Here is a 14,096-nt window from a genome sequence, read left to right on the forward strand (position 1 = left end):
GAGACCAACGGGGACAGGTAATAGAGACCTGCAGGGACCAGGAAATAGAGACCTCCAGGGACCAGAAAATAGAGACCGGTATGGACCAGGAAATAGAGACCTGCAGGGACTACAAAATAGAGACCTGCAGGGACTACAAAATAGAGACCTGCATGTACCAGGAAATAAAGACTGGCAGGAACCAGGAAATGGAGAATGACAGGGCCCAGGAAATAGAGACTGGCAGGGACCAGGAAATCGAGACTGTCAGAAACCAGCAACTAGAGACCTACAGGGACCAGGTAATAAAGACTAGCAGTAAACAGGAAATATAGACCAATGAGGAGCACGAAATAGAGCCCTGCAGGGACCAAGAAATAGAGACTAGCAGGGACCAGGAAATAGAGACTAGCAGGGACCAGGAAATGGAGACTGGCAGGAACTAGGAAAAAGAGCCCTGCAGGGACCAGGAAATAGAGCTCTGCAGGGGCAGGGAACGGAAGCTGCAGGCGATTAGTGAGGTATTATTTATTTTGTTATTTTATGCCACTCTGAATTACCAATGGACATGCTAGCTATTACAGTAGGCTTGCACCCATGCAAAACCAGCTGCCTTATTACCAAGCTACTACGGACACTAAGTGTGGGGAAGAGGGGTATAGATACTAAACTGAATACTTTGTGGTTTGAAAGTAGATCATCTGAATCCTTGACCATTGAAGAAGTTATTGTGTCGGTAAATGACAAATAGCCTCAGACTGGTGGCTTCCCTTGATCCATGAGGAACTGATGACTCAATGTAATAAGTGCCCATTGACAATCCAAGAGATGAGCCCCATTTCTGTTACTGGACGGTCTCCCCACAAGACATGCCCCTCTTGCATGCCGAGTGGTATGCTTTTCCAATGAAATCTTGCTTATGTGCATGTCCAAGGCAATGAAGAGTTAATCTTCCTCCCATCGGCAATATCATCATTGTGTGCTTAATTTTGCAGCAGTCCTGTCCATTTGCAGCGCGTCGATATACCCAATGCATTAATATTTTACAATATTTAACAGTTATGGTCAAAGCATTGACAAGCCGTCTGTGGCCGGGCTCATTCTGATGGTAATCACATTTGCGGACTGCTTTACATATCTATCCAATTATAACCCTTAGCCATCGCAGTGAATAATTGATTGTTGTATCAGGGATAGAAGCTGCCTATAAGTAGAAGCAAATTAAAACCGCTCATTAGTTGGGATTCAGGGTTATTGCTGGGGTCCCATATTAGAGGACAAAGACGTGAGACCATGGAGATCATTGGCCATGTTTCTTGGGAGGATAAGGAATATGGTGGTCATGACTTCTCATCTTCGTTTCATTTTCCATTCTTCTGATCCGTCAGAAGAACAAGGAAAAAAAACACATGATCCTGTAAAAAATAATCCTGTTGCACATTTGGCATCCGTTTGAGCCATTTCAGTCTGAGATCCGTTTTTTAAAATGGAAAAAAAATACTGCATCCATGGCAAAGGGGCCACGGCACCTTATTTATTTTATGCTCTTACATAGCGCTACTATATTCCTCAGCACTTTACAGACATTAGCTTCCAACTGTCCCCAATGGGGCTCACAATCTAAGGTCCCTATCAGTCTGTCCTTGGAGTGTGGGCGGAAACCGGAGAACCCCACACAAACACGCAGAGGACATACAAACTCCATGCAGATGTTGTCCTTGGTCAGATTTGAACCTAGGGCCCCAGCGCCACCATGCTGCCCTTGTAAAACATCTGAATCCCTCGTAACTTGGACTTTCAGAAACAAGCTAAAGATGGGAGTACATCTGATCCTACACCATATACCTGCTTTTTTCATATTGTTCACTGACCCAAGTGTTTCCTAAGCATCAAATCAACAGGGTTTTCAAAGACAACAAGAATCTACAATAGACTTTCAGATTTTGACTCCTCTACTGAATAATCCAGTCCCATTAATCTAGGAGATTATCAAAGAAACATAATCAGGGGCGGACTGGCCATAGACCTTACAGGCAAATTTCCCGGTGTGCCGATGCCCAGGGGGCCGCTTGATCCCTCCTCACGGCCGTCCAGTGGAAGTTTTTTGGGATATATTTTGTGCTGCTGGCAGTATTTTTTGATAGACTGTGGTATTTGGCTCTGTTGGGGGGGGTATAATGTACCACAATATAATATTGCTGCCCCTGCCTTCCATCAATTTGGACCCAACTAAAAAATAGGGCCACTTTTATTATTTTTCCAGGGCCACTTTTATTTCCTAGTCCACCCCTGAACATAATCTACATATATAATGTTATCCCTTGGTCCATATACAGTAGGATGTGGAGCCCAGTGGCGTAGCGTGGGGGGGACGGGGACTGTATGCTGGAGGAGCTGAAGGCAGGGAAGTGATGTGTCTTACATGGGACTGTATGCTGGAGGGGCTGAAGGCAGGGGGAGATTTTTATTTTACATGGGTTTGTATATTAGAGGGGCTGAAGACGGGGAATGATGTATTTTACATGGGACTGTATGCTGGAGGAGAAAAATATTTTACATGAGACTGTATTTTGGAGGGGCTGAAGTCGGGGAGCGATGTATTTTACATGGGACTGTATCCTCGAGGGCCTGAAGGCAGGGAAGTGATGTGTCTTACATGGGACTGTATGCTGGAGGGGCTGAAGGCAGGGGGAGATTTTTATTTTACATGGGACTGTATATTAGAGGGGCTGAAGGCGGGGAATGATGTATTTTACATGGGACTGTATGCTGGAGGAGCAATATATTTTACATGAGACTGTATGTTGGAGGGGCTGAAGTCGGGGAGTGATGTATTTTACATGGGACTGTATGCTCGAGGGGCTGAAGGCAGGGAAGTAATGTGTCTTACATGGGACTGTATGCTGGAGGGGCTAAAGGCAGGCGGTGAAGAGAGGGAGGGTGATATTATTTACATGGGACTGTATGCTGGAGGGGTTGAAGGCAGGGGGAGTTTTGTATTTTACATGGGACTGTATATTGGAGGGGCTGGAGGCGGGGGAAGTGATATATTTTACATCTGGCTGTATGCTGGAGAGGCTAAAGGCAGGGGGAAGGTTGTATCTTACATGGGACTGTATGCTGGAGCGGCTGAAGGGGGCCATAATTATTACTATAATACAGAGGAGGTTGTTATAATATTATTAATAATAATAATAATAATAATAATAATACAGAGGGTCCAGTATATATTATAATTATACAGAGGCCATTATACTTATGGGTACTACGGGGAGGGGAGGTCTGTTATCTGAGGATGGTAGTAAAGTGAGGAATCTGTGAAACTCTGCAGAGACGCAGCTGAAAGAAGGTGTCATGGCCTCTTATCTCCGAATGAAAACTCTGAGGAAAGTCTACATCACAGGAGATGTCACTGGATGTAACAGGTATGGTGCTGTATTCTCCTGCATATTTCATAGCAATGTATGTTATGTCCATCCAAATATCTGTTTTTTTGGGGGTTGGATATAGAATTTGGACCACACTGCCTGGCCCCAGACTTCAGGTCACACTGTATGTTTTCTGAATTCTGGGGCCTCACACCCATCTACTACATTACCTGTACTCAGAGAGTTATCACTGTGTTATCTGTGGTGTTACATAGGACTGCAGGTGACATCTACTACATTATCTGTACTCAGAGAGCTATCCCTGTGTTATCTGTGGTGTTACATAGGACTGCAGGTGACATCTACTACATTATCTGTACTCAGAGAGCTATCACTGTGTTATCTGTGGTGTTACATAGGACTGCAGGTGACATCTACTACATTATCTGTACTCAGAGAGTTATCACTGTGTGATCTGTGGTGTTACATAGGACTGCAGGTGACATCTACTACATTATCTGTACTCAGAGAGCTATCACTGTGTTATCTGTGGTGTTACATAGGACTGCAGGTGACATCTACTACATTTTCTGTACTCAGAGAGCTATCACTGTGTTATCTATGGTGTTACATAGGACTGCAAGTGACATCTACTGCATTATTTGTAAAAAGATGCGTAGTCACAGGTGGGCGAAGGGACGCAATACTTGGCTTGCCCCGGATGCTGGCAACCCATGCTACGCCACTGGTGGAGCCATATGGAGGTGCCACTTGAGGAGAACATGCATGGTAACACATTTGTGTATTGTTTCGGGTGGAGGCGCAAATGTGTTACCTCGATTTTTCCATTTCAGAAACGGACATGTTGGACCTTGGGTAATATCTGACTATTTTTGCTTTCATTATATAAATTGTATATGTATTGAGCAACAGATTACATTTAGTCTGTACTGTGCATTGCATTCCAGATACTTTTTGTCATATAATTTATGGCATAATAGAATGTATCTGTTTTAGGTTTGTCTGTCAAGGCATGCTGGTAATTGTAGTTTTGCAAGAACCGTAGGGCTACAAGTTGCAGACCACGGTTTGACAGCATAAGCTTCATCTCCAGTGGGGTTCAAAGTAATATACTCATATCCCTAAAGATTAGAAACATGTAAAAAAAAAACTAAAAAAAAACTCAGATTATGTGAAAACAAATAAAAAATGTCATGATGTTAAACAGGCAGGAAGTGCGCAAACGCATATGCAGTTGTGCATGTATATACAGGGGAGTAAATAATGCACTTGTGGCCCGTTGCTAATGGCGATCCCCAGCAAAAATGCATGCAGTGGAGGATGCCCGCAGCGGACCACAAGTACCACAATAAACATCCTACACAAGATAGCAATTATGTGGATGTGATAACCAATATAGCAAAATAATATTAGCAAAGACAGGTGCACTCTGCGGTTTTACTAAACCCTCAAACTGATGTTAAAATTGAGAGATTAGCCAACATATCCTACTGTGGAGGACATGTCTGAGCCCGAGAACCGCGCCAAGGTTTCTCAAGTCGCTCGGGTCCTAACACTCACTTACCTGTGCCGTATGGGCAATACCAGGGGTCAGTGGGCGAATTACAGGAGCGTGAGGTCCGACTCACAGACAACTCACCAGTTACTTCCAGCATGTAACCATGCTTGCAATGGGAGAAGGGAGGAGTCTGCGAGTACCACTCATAACTGGCTGATATGGAGAAGGTGCATGCGATTACGTCAAAGGACGCACCAGAGTTGGTTGAGTGGCTCACTCAGCCTTCTGCTTCTGCACCCTCCTCATCCTCTGTATCTGCACCCTCCTCACTCTCTGCTGTGTGCACCCCCAAAGACACCACCACCACCACCACCACCATAGCCTCTCCACTCGAGTCAGAGGAATTATTTTCCCATCCATTCCCAGACCATATCTATGCGCAGCCATTCTTGGCATCGGAGGAGAAAGAGGAGGTAGAAACGGCCGCCACCCAGCGGTCTGACAGTACCCAGATCAGCCCAAGGAGGGTGGTCCCCGCTGTTGTTGCCTACTCCGAGATCTCTAATGTCAGTGGTGGTGAAGGTGATGATGATGACGTGTCAATGGACGTCACGTGGGTGCCCACAAGAAAGGAAGAGAGGGGAGTTCAGAGGGAGAGACGGAGCAGCAGATAAGAAGAAGAAGGAGGAGAAGCAGGCAGAACTCGCAGGGCACAGGAGGCAAAAAGCAGACTGCAAATGTATCTGGAGCGAGCCATCCACCATGCACGGTCACATCTTGTGCTCCCAGGACGCCGGCACATGGATCCACAGTATATTATATATTTTTTATAATAGTGTTGCCATGTTCAGCCTGTGCTATTAACGCATAAGTTGCGGTAAGCCCAAAACTCACCTAGGAACGACCACCTTAAGAGGGCACCTGGCCTCCCATCACCGAGCCCAGTGGGAGCAACACCGTCAGAACCCACAAAGCCACACTCCCGGCGCTCCACGTCCTGCATCTTCTCCTTCTCTCTCCTAACATTTGTCCTCCACTCCACCTTCCACCGTGCCATTGTCGCGGTCATCTGGCACAAGGCAGGCTACCGTGGCCCAAATGTTCAAGCGTAAAAAAAATTATGACCGCAAGTTAATATATCTCTCGCACATAGTGTCGGTGTCAACATACATCTGACCACAGACACGTGGTCTAGCAAACACAGGCAGGAAAGGTACATAACTTTTACTGCCAACTGGGTGAACCTTCTGACAGCCGTCAAGCATGTAACCCGTGGCACCCGTGTGGATTCGGTGTTACCGCCACGTATTGCATGCAGGCCTGCCTCTTCTTCTCCTCCTCGTACTCCATCCTCCATCTCCTCCTTGGCTGACTCCTCCTTTTCCTCTGCTACCGCCTCTGCCGCTGCACCCCCCCAGCACCTATTTAACGTGCCAGGTGAGACATTGCCATGCTGTGCTGCGGCTGTTGTGCTTGGAAGCCAAAAGCTACACCTGTCCTGCACTCCTTTCAGCTCTGCGGTCACAGGCCGATCAGTGGCTAACCCCGCTCAATTTTACAGTTGGTAAAGTGGTGTGCGACAACGGTGCCAATCTGCTGAGCGCGCTGAAACAGGGCAAAATGACACACGTGCCATGCATGGCACACGTCCTGAACTTAGTCGTGCAGCGATTCGTTGCCAATTACCCTGGGGTCCAGGACGTCTTGCTCCACAGTAGGATGTGTTGGCTAATCTCTAAATTTTACATCAGTATGAGGGTTTAGTAAGACCGCAGAGTGCACCTGTCTTTGCTAATATTAATATTTTGCTATATTTGCTATCACATCTGCAGTACGCAGCCCTGCAGGGTATTGCGATGTGAGGTCACGGTTACTTAGGCAAATGAGGGTTGCTATGGGTTACTCACAGTTTGTAGGATGACCCTGGGCAGCGTACAGCAGTGATGGAGAGGCTGGCACAGAAGTCCTCTGGGGCACTCTCTGTATATAGGGACCAGGCCTGATGGTGGGTGAGGTGCCCTGGATGTTGCAGATGTTTAATGTGCCTAGGGCAAGGTCCCTTTAAGGTTTGTGACGCCAGTGCCTGTAACGGTGGCACACCGATTAATAGTTGTAATAAGTGAGGAACACAGTGTGGTGGTGAACCTAACTTTTCTTTACTAGAAACAGTTAACTTTGTACAGACTTTTGTAAGTTCAGTCCCATATAGCAGGATCACATCACAAGCAGGCTTTCACATCAATGGCAGGCAACAATGTTCTTTGCAAGATACTCAGAGGGTTAAACACAATCACAGATCAGGCTGTACCTTCTCCTCAGAAATAGTGTACACTGTTCCTCAGAACTCCTGTCTGTCTGTATCCCAAGGCCCGTATGCATTAATGCTGGCTTTATCCTTGGTAGAAATCTTTCTCTCGTATATATCCTTGCTTTAAAGTATAACTCCTTCTGCCCTTCAGCTTACTTGTCTAGCCGGTATTCTGGCTCTGCTTTGGTTAGGAACTGAAGGTTTCTCCCAGGAGGCAAACTCTTCTCTTGGGGTGAATCTTCTGAGCTAACTCTGGCTCAATGTCCTCAGGCAGGCTGATCCACACTCTCTAGCCTCCTGGTATCAACTAGAAACCTGGGCTGTCTAGTTGCATGTCAGAGCCTGCACCTCAGCCCCACTTCTGGCTAAAGTGTCTTCTGGCCTCTGACTCCACACTCTCTAGACTGACCCCTCCCTGTCTGGGTCTAGATATATATACTAGGGGCTCCCTCTAGTGTCTAGGATGTTAAACTACACCATAATAGGCCTGCTGCACATATCACAGGAAAAATAAACATTAAATACACATTAAAATGCATTAAAATGTACTGTGAAATACACTGCCACTGTCCCACAGGAGGTGGAGAACAACGTGGCCCAATTGACCCTTGTGTAGTGCCCACATTTACCTAGTGGGACACTACACATCCACATAATTGCTATCTTGTGTAGGATGTTTATTGTGGTGCTTGTGGTCCACTGCGGGCATCCTCCACTGTATGCATTTTTGCTGGGGATCACCATTAGCAACGGGCCACAAGTGCACGATTTGCTCCCCTGTATATACATGCACAACTGCATATGGGTTTGAGCACTTCCTGCCTGTGTAACACCATGACATTTTTTATTTGTTTGTATATAGAGAGGCTTGGAGGTGTATAAATTCCAATTAAAATGAGCCTGTTTTCCATCCACAGGCCACATTTAGGTGCACCTGCGAGGCCTGGGCCATATCAGCCAGTCTTGAGTGGGACTCGCAGACTCCTCCCTCCTCCCATTGCAAGCATGGTTACATGCTGGAGGTAACTGGTGAGTTTTTGGACCTCACACTCCTGTAATTCGCCCACTGGCCCCTGGTATTGCCCATATGGCACAGATAAGTGAGTGTTAAGACCCCGAGCTACTTGAGAAACCTTGGCGCGGTTCTAGGGCTCAGACATGTCCTCCACAGTAGGATATGTTGGCTAATCTCTCAATTTTATCATCAGTTTGAGGGTTTAGGAAGACCGCAAAGTGCACCTTTCTTTGCTAATAATATTATTTTGTGATTATGTGAAGCCTGCAAAAACCAAGAATTATTATAATAAATTATCCAAAACTAAAAGTGATTGTTACAATTGGTGGATGTAGAACCACTGTGCCAACCAACTGGTTTGACTTTGGGCTAGTCATAAGGGCATTATCATGGCACTCCCCTGATATTCACCCTTTAACCCCCTATACAGGAATCTGGACTTCACTGCAGGGGAGCCACTGGAATAGTCCGGGTGTTGTTCACAGCTGGCCCATTGGGGTCAGAGACACTGGTGCAGAGCACCAAGGGATTATGCAAAATCATAGAAGAAGTCCAAAGGTCAGGACAGGCAGAACAGAGTCTGTATAGTGATCAAGCATAGGTTAGGTCAGGTGGAAAAGGGTCAAAATCTAGGAATCAGGCAGAAGTCAGTTCACGGGCAGAGAAGAAGATTATAGTACCTTTGAATAATCTAGAAAGCTACTATAGTCAGTTTATTGTTCAGGGAGAAAATGAGACAACTGTCATGGCATATATAGCAGAGCTGATTTAAACATTAAAAGTGACTATTACTGGTGTCTTCCAACAATTAAGCTTCCTCTGTCTGGAGATCAAGTAGTTTTAAAAAATGTAAACTGCACAGTGATTTTTTTGCATCCCAGATCAGCACTCCCTACACAGCTTGTTGCTTAGAGTACACTTTATTCACAGCAAAACCTGACTCACAGCAAAACTAATCTGGGGGTAGAGAAACCAATTTTGATGTTGCCTAGAGTAGACAGTGACACCCATGCTAAAAAAAAAAAGAAAAAAGAAAAAAAAATCTTCCTCATAGGGGTAGCAGGGAATAAGATCTAGAATGGAGCTAATGCCTTCAAGGATAAGACTCACAAAGAGCTGATATGAGGGATGAATATTGCAAAATTGAATCTGTAAAGTTACAGTTTATCGTCTTAAATGGCTGGAATGGAACATTGATTTGACTATACAAGAGCCATTACATTGCGGAGAAGCCCTCTAATGACTGCTTATTCCCTAAGACATAATATAGTATATCCTTCCCCAGTATATCATACCCTAAGCCCGGCTTCTCTGGTGAGCCTTTATAATAAAACCAATTAACTCTCTGAATACATTTTGATATTAACTTGCAGAAATTGACAAATTCTAACAATTACCACTCGTTTTGCTTCAGTTCAAAACGTAAATTTGTCTAAATGCGAAGCTTAAACTAAAATGTATTGCAAATGAAAGGAATTTGCTATTTTGTATACATTAGCTGAAAAATTAGTCCAACCGACCCCGTCCCCCTCCCCCTTCCTTTTCTCTACACTGTGTTCGCGAACACAGAATTAGCTTTTCAAAAGCATAATTTCCCCTTTTGCAAGATTTAAATGAGTCCCAAAAGAAAGCAAAATTATTTAATCTACACTAGAGTAGGCTTAGATTTTCATACAATAGATGCCAACATCTGGCGTCTCATTTATGATTAGTTCTAAAACAAAGAAACTAATTTGCTGTGATGAGTGAGACAGCGATGGCATACTGTATCAGCAAGTCTGCCGCTCCCTCATGAACCAGATGAGCCGCCAAGGCAACAAACAAACTTTTAGCAGGAACAAATACTCTTGTGAGTAGGTGCCAAAAGCATTTGCTCAGGGTACTGTCTTCCATGAATCAATATGGGTCAATATATTATTATTTTTTTATTGAGAAAAAAGAAACATACAAATTTATTTTTTATACAATTTAGTCTTCAACCTTATTAAATTTCTCATTTTTACCCCAATACTTCCCCCCTCCCCATTCCTTGCTATGCGTCTCCTATCCCGTTCGTCAATCAAGGTGGAGTAGGGATAACGATGGGGTGAAGGCAGGAAAATGTAAGGTTTCCAAATCCCCCATTCCTTATTCCATTTCTCCTCAATATTTCTTTTTTTTATATAAGATTCTTTCATATTTCTTAAACTTATTGACGAGATTCAACCACATATATACACTAGGGGCCAGATTTATCATTACACTTACATCTTACTCCACTTTTACGTATGTCCAAAGTCACTTTTGGATAAATCATATTTATTAATAGTCCTTTAATACTGTAATAAATGTTGTTTGACGGTAGCAGTTTATGCTTCAGTAAGCGGCTTTACAAAAGTCGCACGTCTTTACAAAAAAGTTGCATGTTTTATTAAAAAGTCGCATAAGATATGTCCTCACCAGAGTTAAATTGCGCGACTTTTTAAATTATCGCAATAGTAAATCTGTCTAGAGATTCATTTACATAAGAAAACTCGTCCACTTTCAGAAAATTGGCGAGCATAGCACAGAGCCAATAAAAATCGCAAATTTTTGCACAGTTTTAGCAATTGTGCTAAAATTTTGGACTTTTTCACTCCATTATTTTGACTTGAGCAAATGATAAATCTGGCCCTAGGAGTATTTGATGAGAACTAAACTCGCGTGATTAATAGAGATGTCCCGAACTATTCGCCGGCGCATAGTTCCCGGCGAACATAGCTTGTTCGCGTTCGCCGCGGCGGGCGAACATATGCGATGTTCGGTCCGCCCCCTATTCGTCATCATTGTATAAACTTTGACCCTGTACCTCACAGTCAGCAGACACATTCCAGCCAATCATCAGCAGCCCCTCCCTCCCAGACCCTCCCACCTCCTGGACAGCATCCATTTTAGATTCATTCGGAAGCTGCATTCTTAGTGAGAGGAGGGACAGTGCAGCTGCTGCTGATTTAATAGGGAAATTGATAGCTAGGCCAGTGTATTCAGTGTCCACTCCAGTCCTGAAAGACTCTTCTGATCTCTGCTGTAAGGACAGCACCCCAAAAAACCCTTTTTAGGGCTAGAACATCATTCTGCTTTTTTATCCCTGTGTAATCTAATTGCAGTTTCCTGCCAGCGTGTGTGTCAGGCTCACAGCGTATACTGTGCCCACTTGCCCAGTTCCACCACTCATATCTGTTGTCACAGTAGCTTGCATTTAAAAAAACAACAACTTTTTTGACTGTAATATAATAGCAGTTAGTTGCCGGCATGCGCGTGTGTTTTATGCCCTGCAAGTGCATAGTGTCACTTCAGCGCCATTCATTTCTGGTGTCACATTTGATTACATTTAAAGAAAAACAACAATTTTGACTGTGAATAAATAGCAGTCAGTTGCACACACGTGTTTGTTTGTTTAAGGCCCAGCTGCAAGTCCATCGTGTCACTTCAGCGCAACTCATATCTGGTGTCACAGTAGCTTGCACGCTTAGTAAAACTTAAATAATCTAAAAAAATGACAGGCAGAGGCAGGCCACCCCGCAGGGGCCATCGTGGTCGTGGTGCTGTGATTCCATTTGGCCCTAGAATAATGCCCAGTGTTCAGAGGCCACGTACCCTGAACTCGAAAAGTTCTGAGGACATAGTTGACTGGCTTACACAGGACACCCAATCTTCTACAGCTTCCGCTCGGAACCTTGACGCACAATCCTCCTCCAGCTCAGCTTCGGGCACCTCTCAAGTTACCACTCGCCCGCCCGCCGCCACCACCACCAACACTAGCACCACAGCCGCTTCACTTGATCTGTCAGAGGAGTTATTTACACATCAGTTGGAAGAAATGAGTGATGCGCAACCATTATTGCCAGAGGATGTAGATAACAGGGATATGTCTCAGTCAGGCAGCATTACACACATGGACGTACGGTGTGATGATGATGATGTTGTACCCGCTGCTGCTTCCTTTGCTGAGTTGTCAGATACAAGTGAAGAGGTTGATGATGACGATGTGTCCGTGGGTGTCATGTGGGTGCCCGCTTGAAGAGAAGAAGAACAGGGGGAAAGTTCAGATGGGAAGACAGAGAGGAGGAGGAGACGAGTTGGAAGCAGGGGGAGGTCGTCGCAAGGAGCTAGTGGCACAGTCAGACAGCATGCATCGGCACCCGGGGTCAGCCAGACAGCACGCCAATCAACGCATGTTGTTGCTACCACCAGAATTCCATCATTGCAGAGATCAGCAGTGTGGCATTTTTTTGTGTGTGTCTGCCTCTGACAACAGCGATGCCATTTGCAACCTGTGCCAAAAGAAACTGAGTCGTGGGAAGTCCGACACCCACCTAGGTACAACTGCTTTGCGAAGGCACATTATCACACATCACAAACGCCTATGGGATCAAGTCTAGATTAACTCACCTTTATTAAGATGAATGAGGCATGGATCCCGAAGGGACTGACAGTGGGCGATACATTCGACTAAAAAAGGCCTTATTAGATGAGCTTCCTTGAGCTAAAAATGGTCCACGCTGCTGTATTTTATCTCTGAATGCCGGATGACTTGCATGACTTATCCGCCACCAACTAGGGTTCAAGCCGCAATGTTTTAGGGCACTTTCTGCCTGGGAAACATCAATTTTTCTGGCCTCTGGTGCTGCACTGTGGCTGCAAAAACAAAACAAAAAAAAGGCACATACATGTGTCAATTCCCCTTCGTGATTGTTACCTTGTTGTGGTGAAGGGGATTGCGTATCACAGTGAAGCGACCACCTCTATGAGTGTGTTAGCAATGGCAATGTTGGCACACCCCAGATGATAAGGTTGTTGCTTCATTGTGAACAGACCAAAAGCGATCGGCTGGATAATTTTGCATAGAAAAATACATTAATTTTCTTTATGATCATCTAAGGTGATCATTAAAGCCTACTAGGCCAACAATGGGCCCACACTGCAGAATCATTGTTTTCTGGGTCACTTAACTGTCACTGGACTACCTCAGCACGACCATAGGCTTTGAAAAAACCCCATCGCCTGTAATCTTCCAAACGTGCGCACGAGCACAGTCATCACTACACCAAGATTGACACATAGAGGAATAACATTTAAGTCATGAGTGTGTCAACTATTGACAACTCTTTGCGGTTGTCTAAAATCTATTCCATACATGTCCCCCGATAGGGGACGTAACAGAGATTGAACTGATAGGAATAGTACAACTTAACACACCACTCCTATCTGGCGACACAGTACATTGCACGCACAGTGCCCCAAATTGGAAGTAGGAGGACCGACCAAGCATCTTTTTCCATCTCCCGATTCCTAAAATCTATTCCATACACGTTCCCTGATAGGGGACGTAACCGGCATTAAACTGATAGGAATAGTACTACTTAACACACCTTATAATAATAATAATAATAATAATAATAATACTAGTGGACGTAACAGGGATTAAACTGATAGGAATAGTACTACTTAACACACCACTCATATCTGGTGGCACATTAGATTGCAAGCTGTACGCGCAGTGCCCCAAATTGGAAGTGAGAGGACCGACCAAGCATCTTTTCCCATCTCCCGGTTCCTAAAATCTATTACATACACGTCCCCTGATAGGGGACAAAACAGAGATTAAACTGTTAAGAACAGATTTTTTTTAATTTAAAAAAAAGAGGACAGCCTCTGCGGAGCTGGGTATTTTTTGGCCGCATTACTGAACGCTCATGCACAATGGCTGTAGGCTCATGCGTCCTTTTGCGGAGGTGACAAACCTGGTCAGTCAAACCCAAGGCAACATCATCGACCTCATCCCATATGCGTTTTTTCTGGAGCGTGCCCTGCGAAGAGTGCTGTATCAGGCCGTAGATGAGCATGAAGAGGAAGAGTTGTGGTCACCATCACCACCTTGTCGTCGTC

The 14,096-nt window shown here is 44.8% G+C and overlaps 1 pseudogene; it reads right to left on the reverse strand.

Moving 5' to 3' along the window:
* Positions 1–13,682: 13,682 nt before the first annotated feature.
* LOC120978310 lies at positions 13,683–13,856 on the reverse strand (annotated as a pseudogene).
* Between the last annotated feature and the right edge of the window lie 240 nt (positions 13,857–14,096).

Source organism: Bufo bufo, chromosome 8, assembly GCF_905171765.1.
Source record: "Bufo bufo chromosome 8, aBufBuf1.1, whole genome shotgun sequence".
NCBI lineage: Eukaryota > Metazoa > Chordata > Amphibia > Anura > Bufonidae > Bufo > Bufo bufo.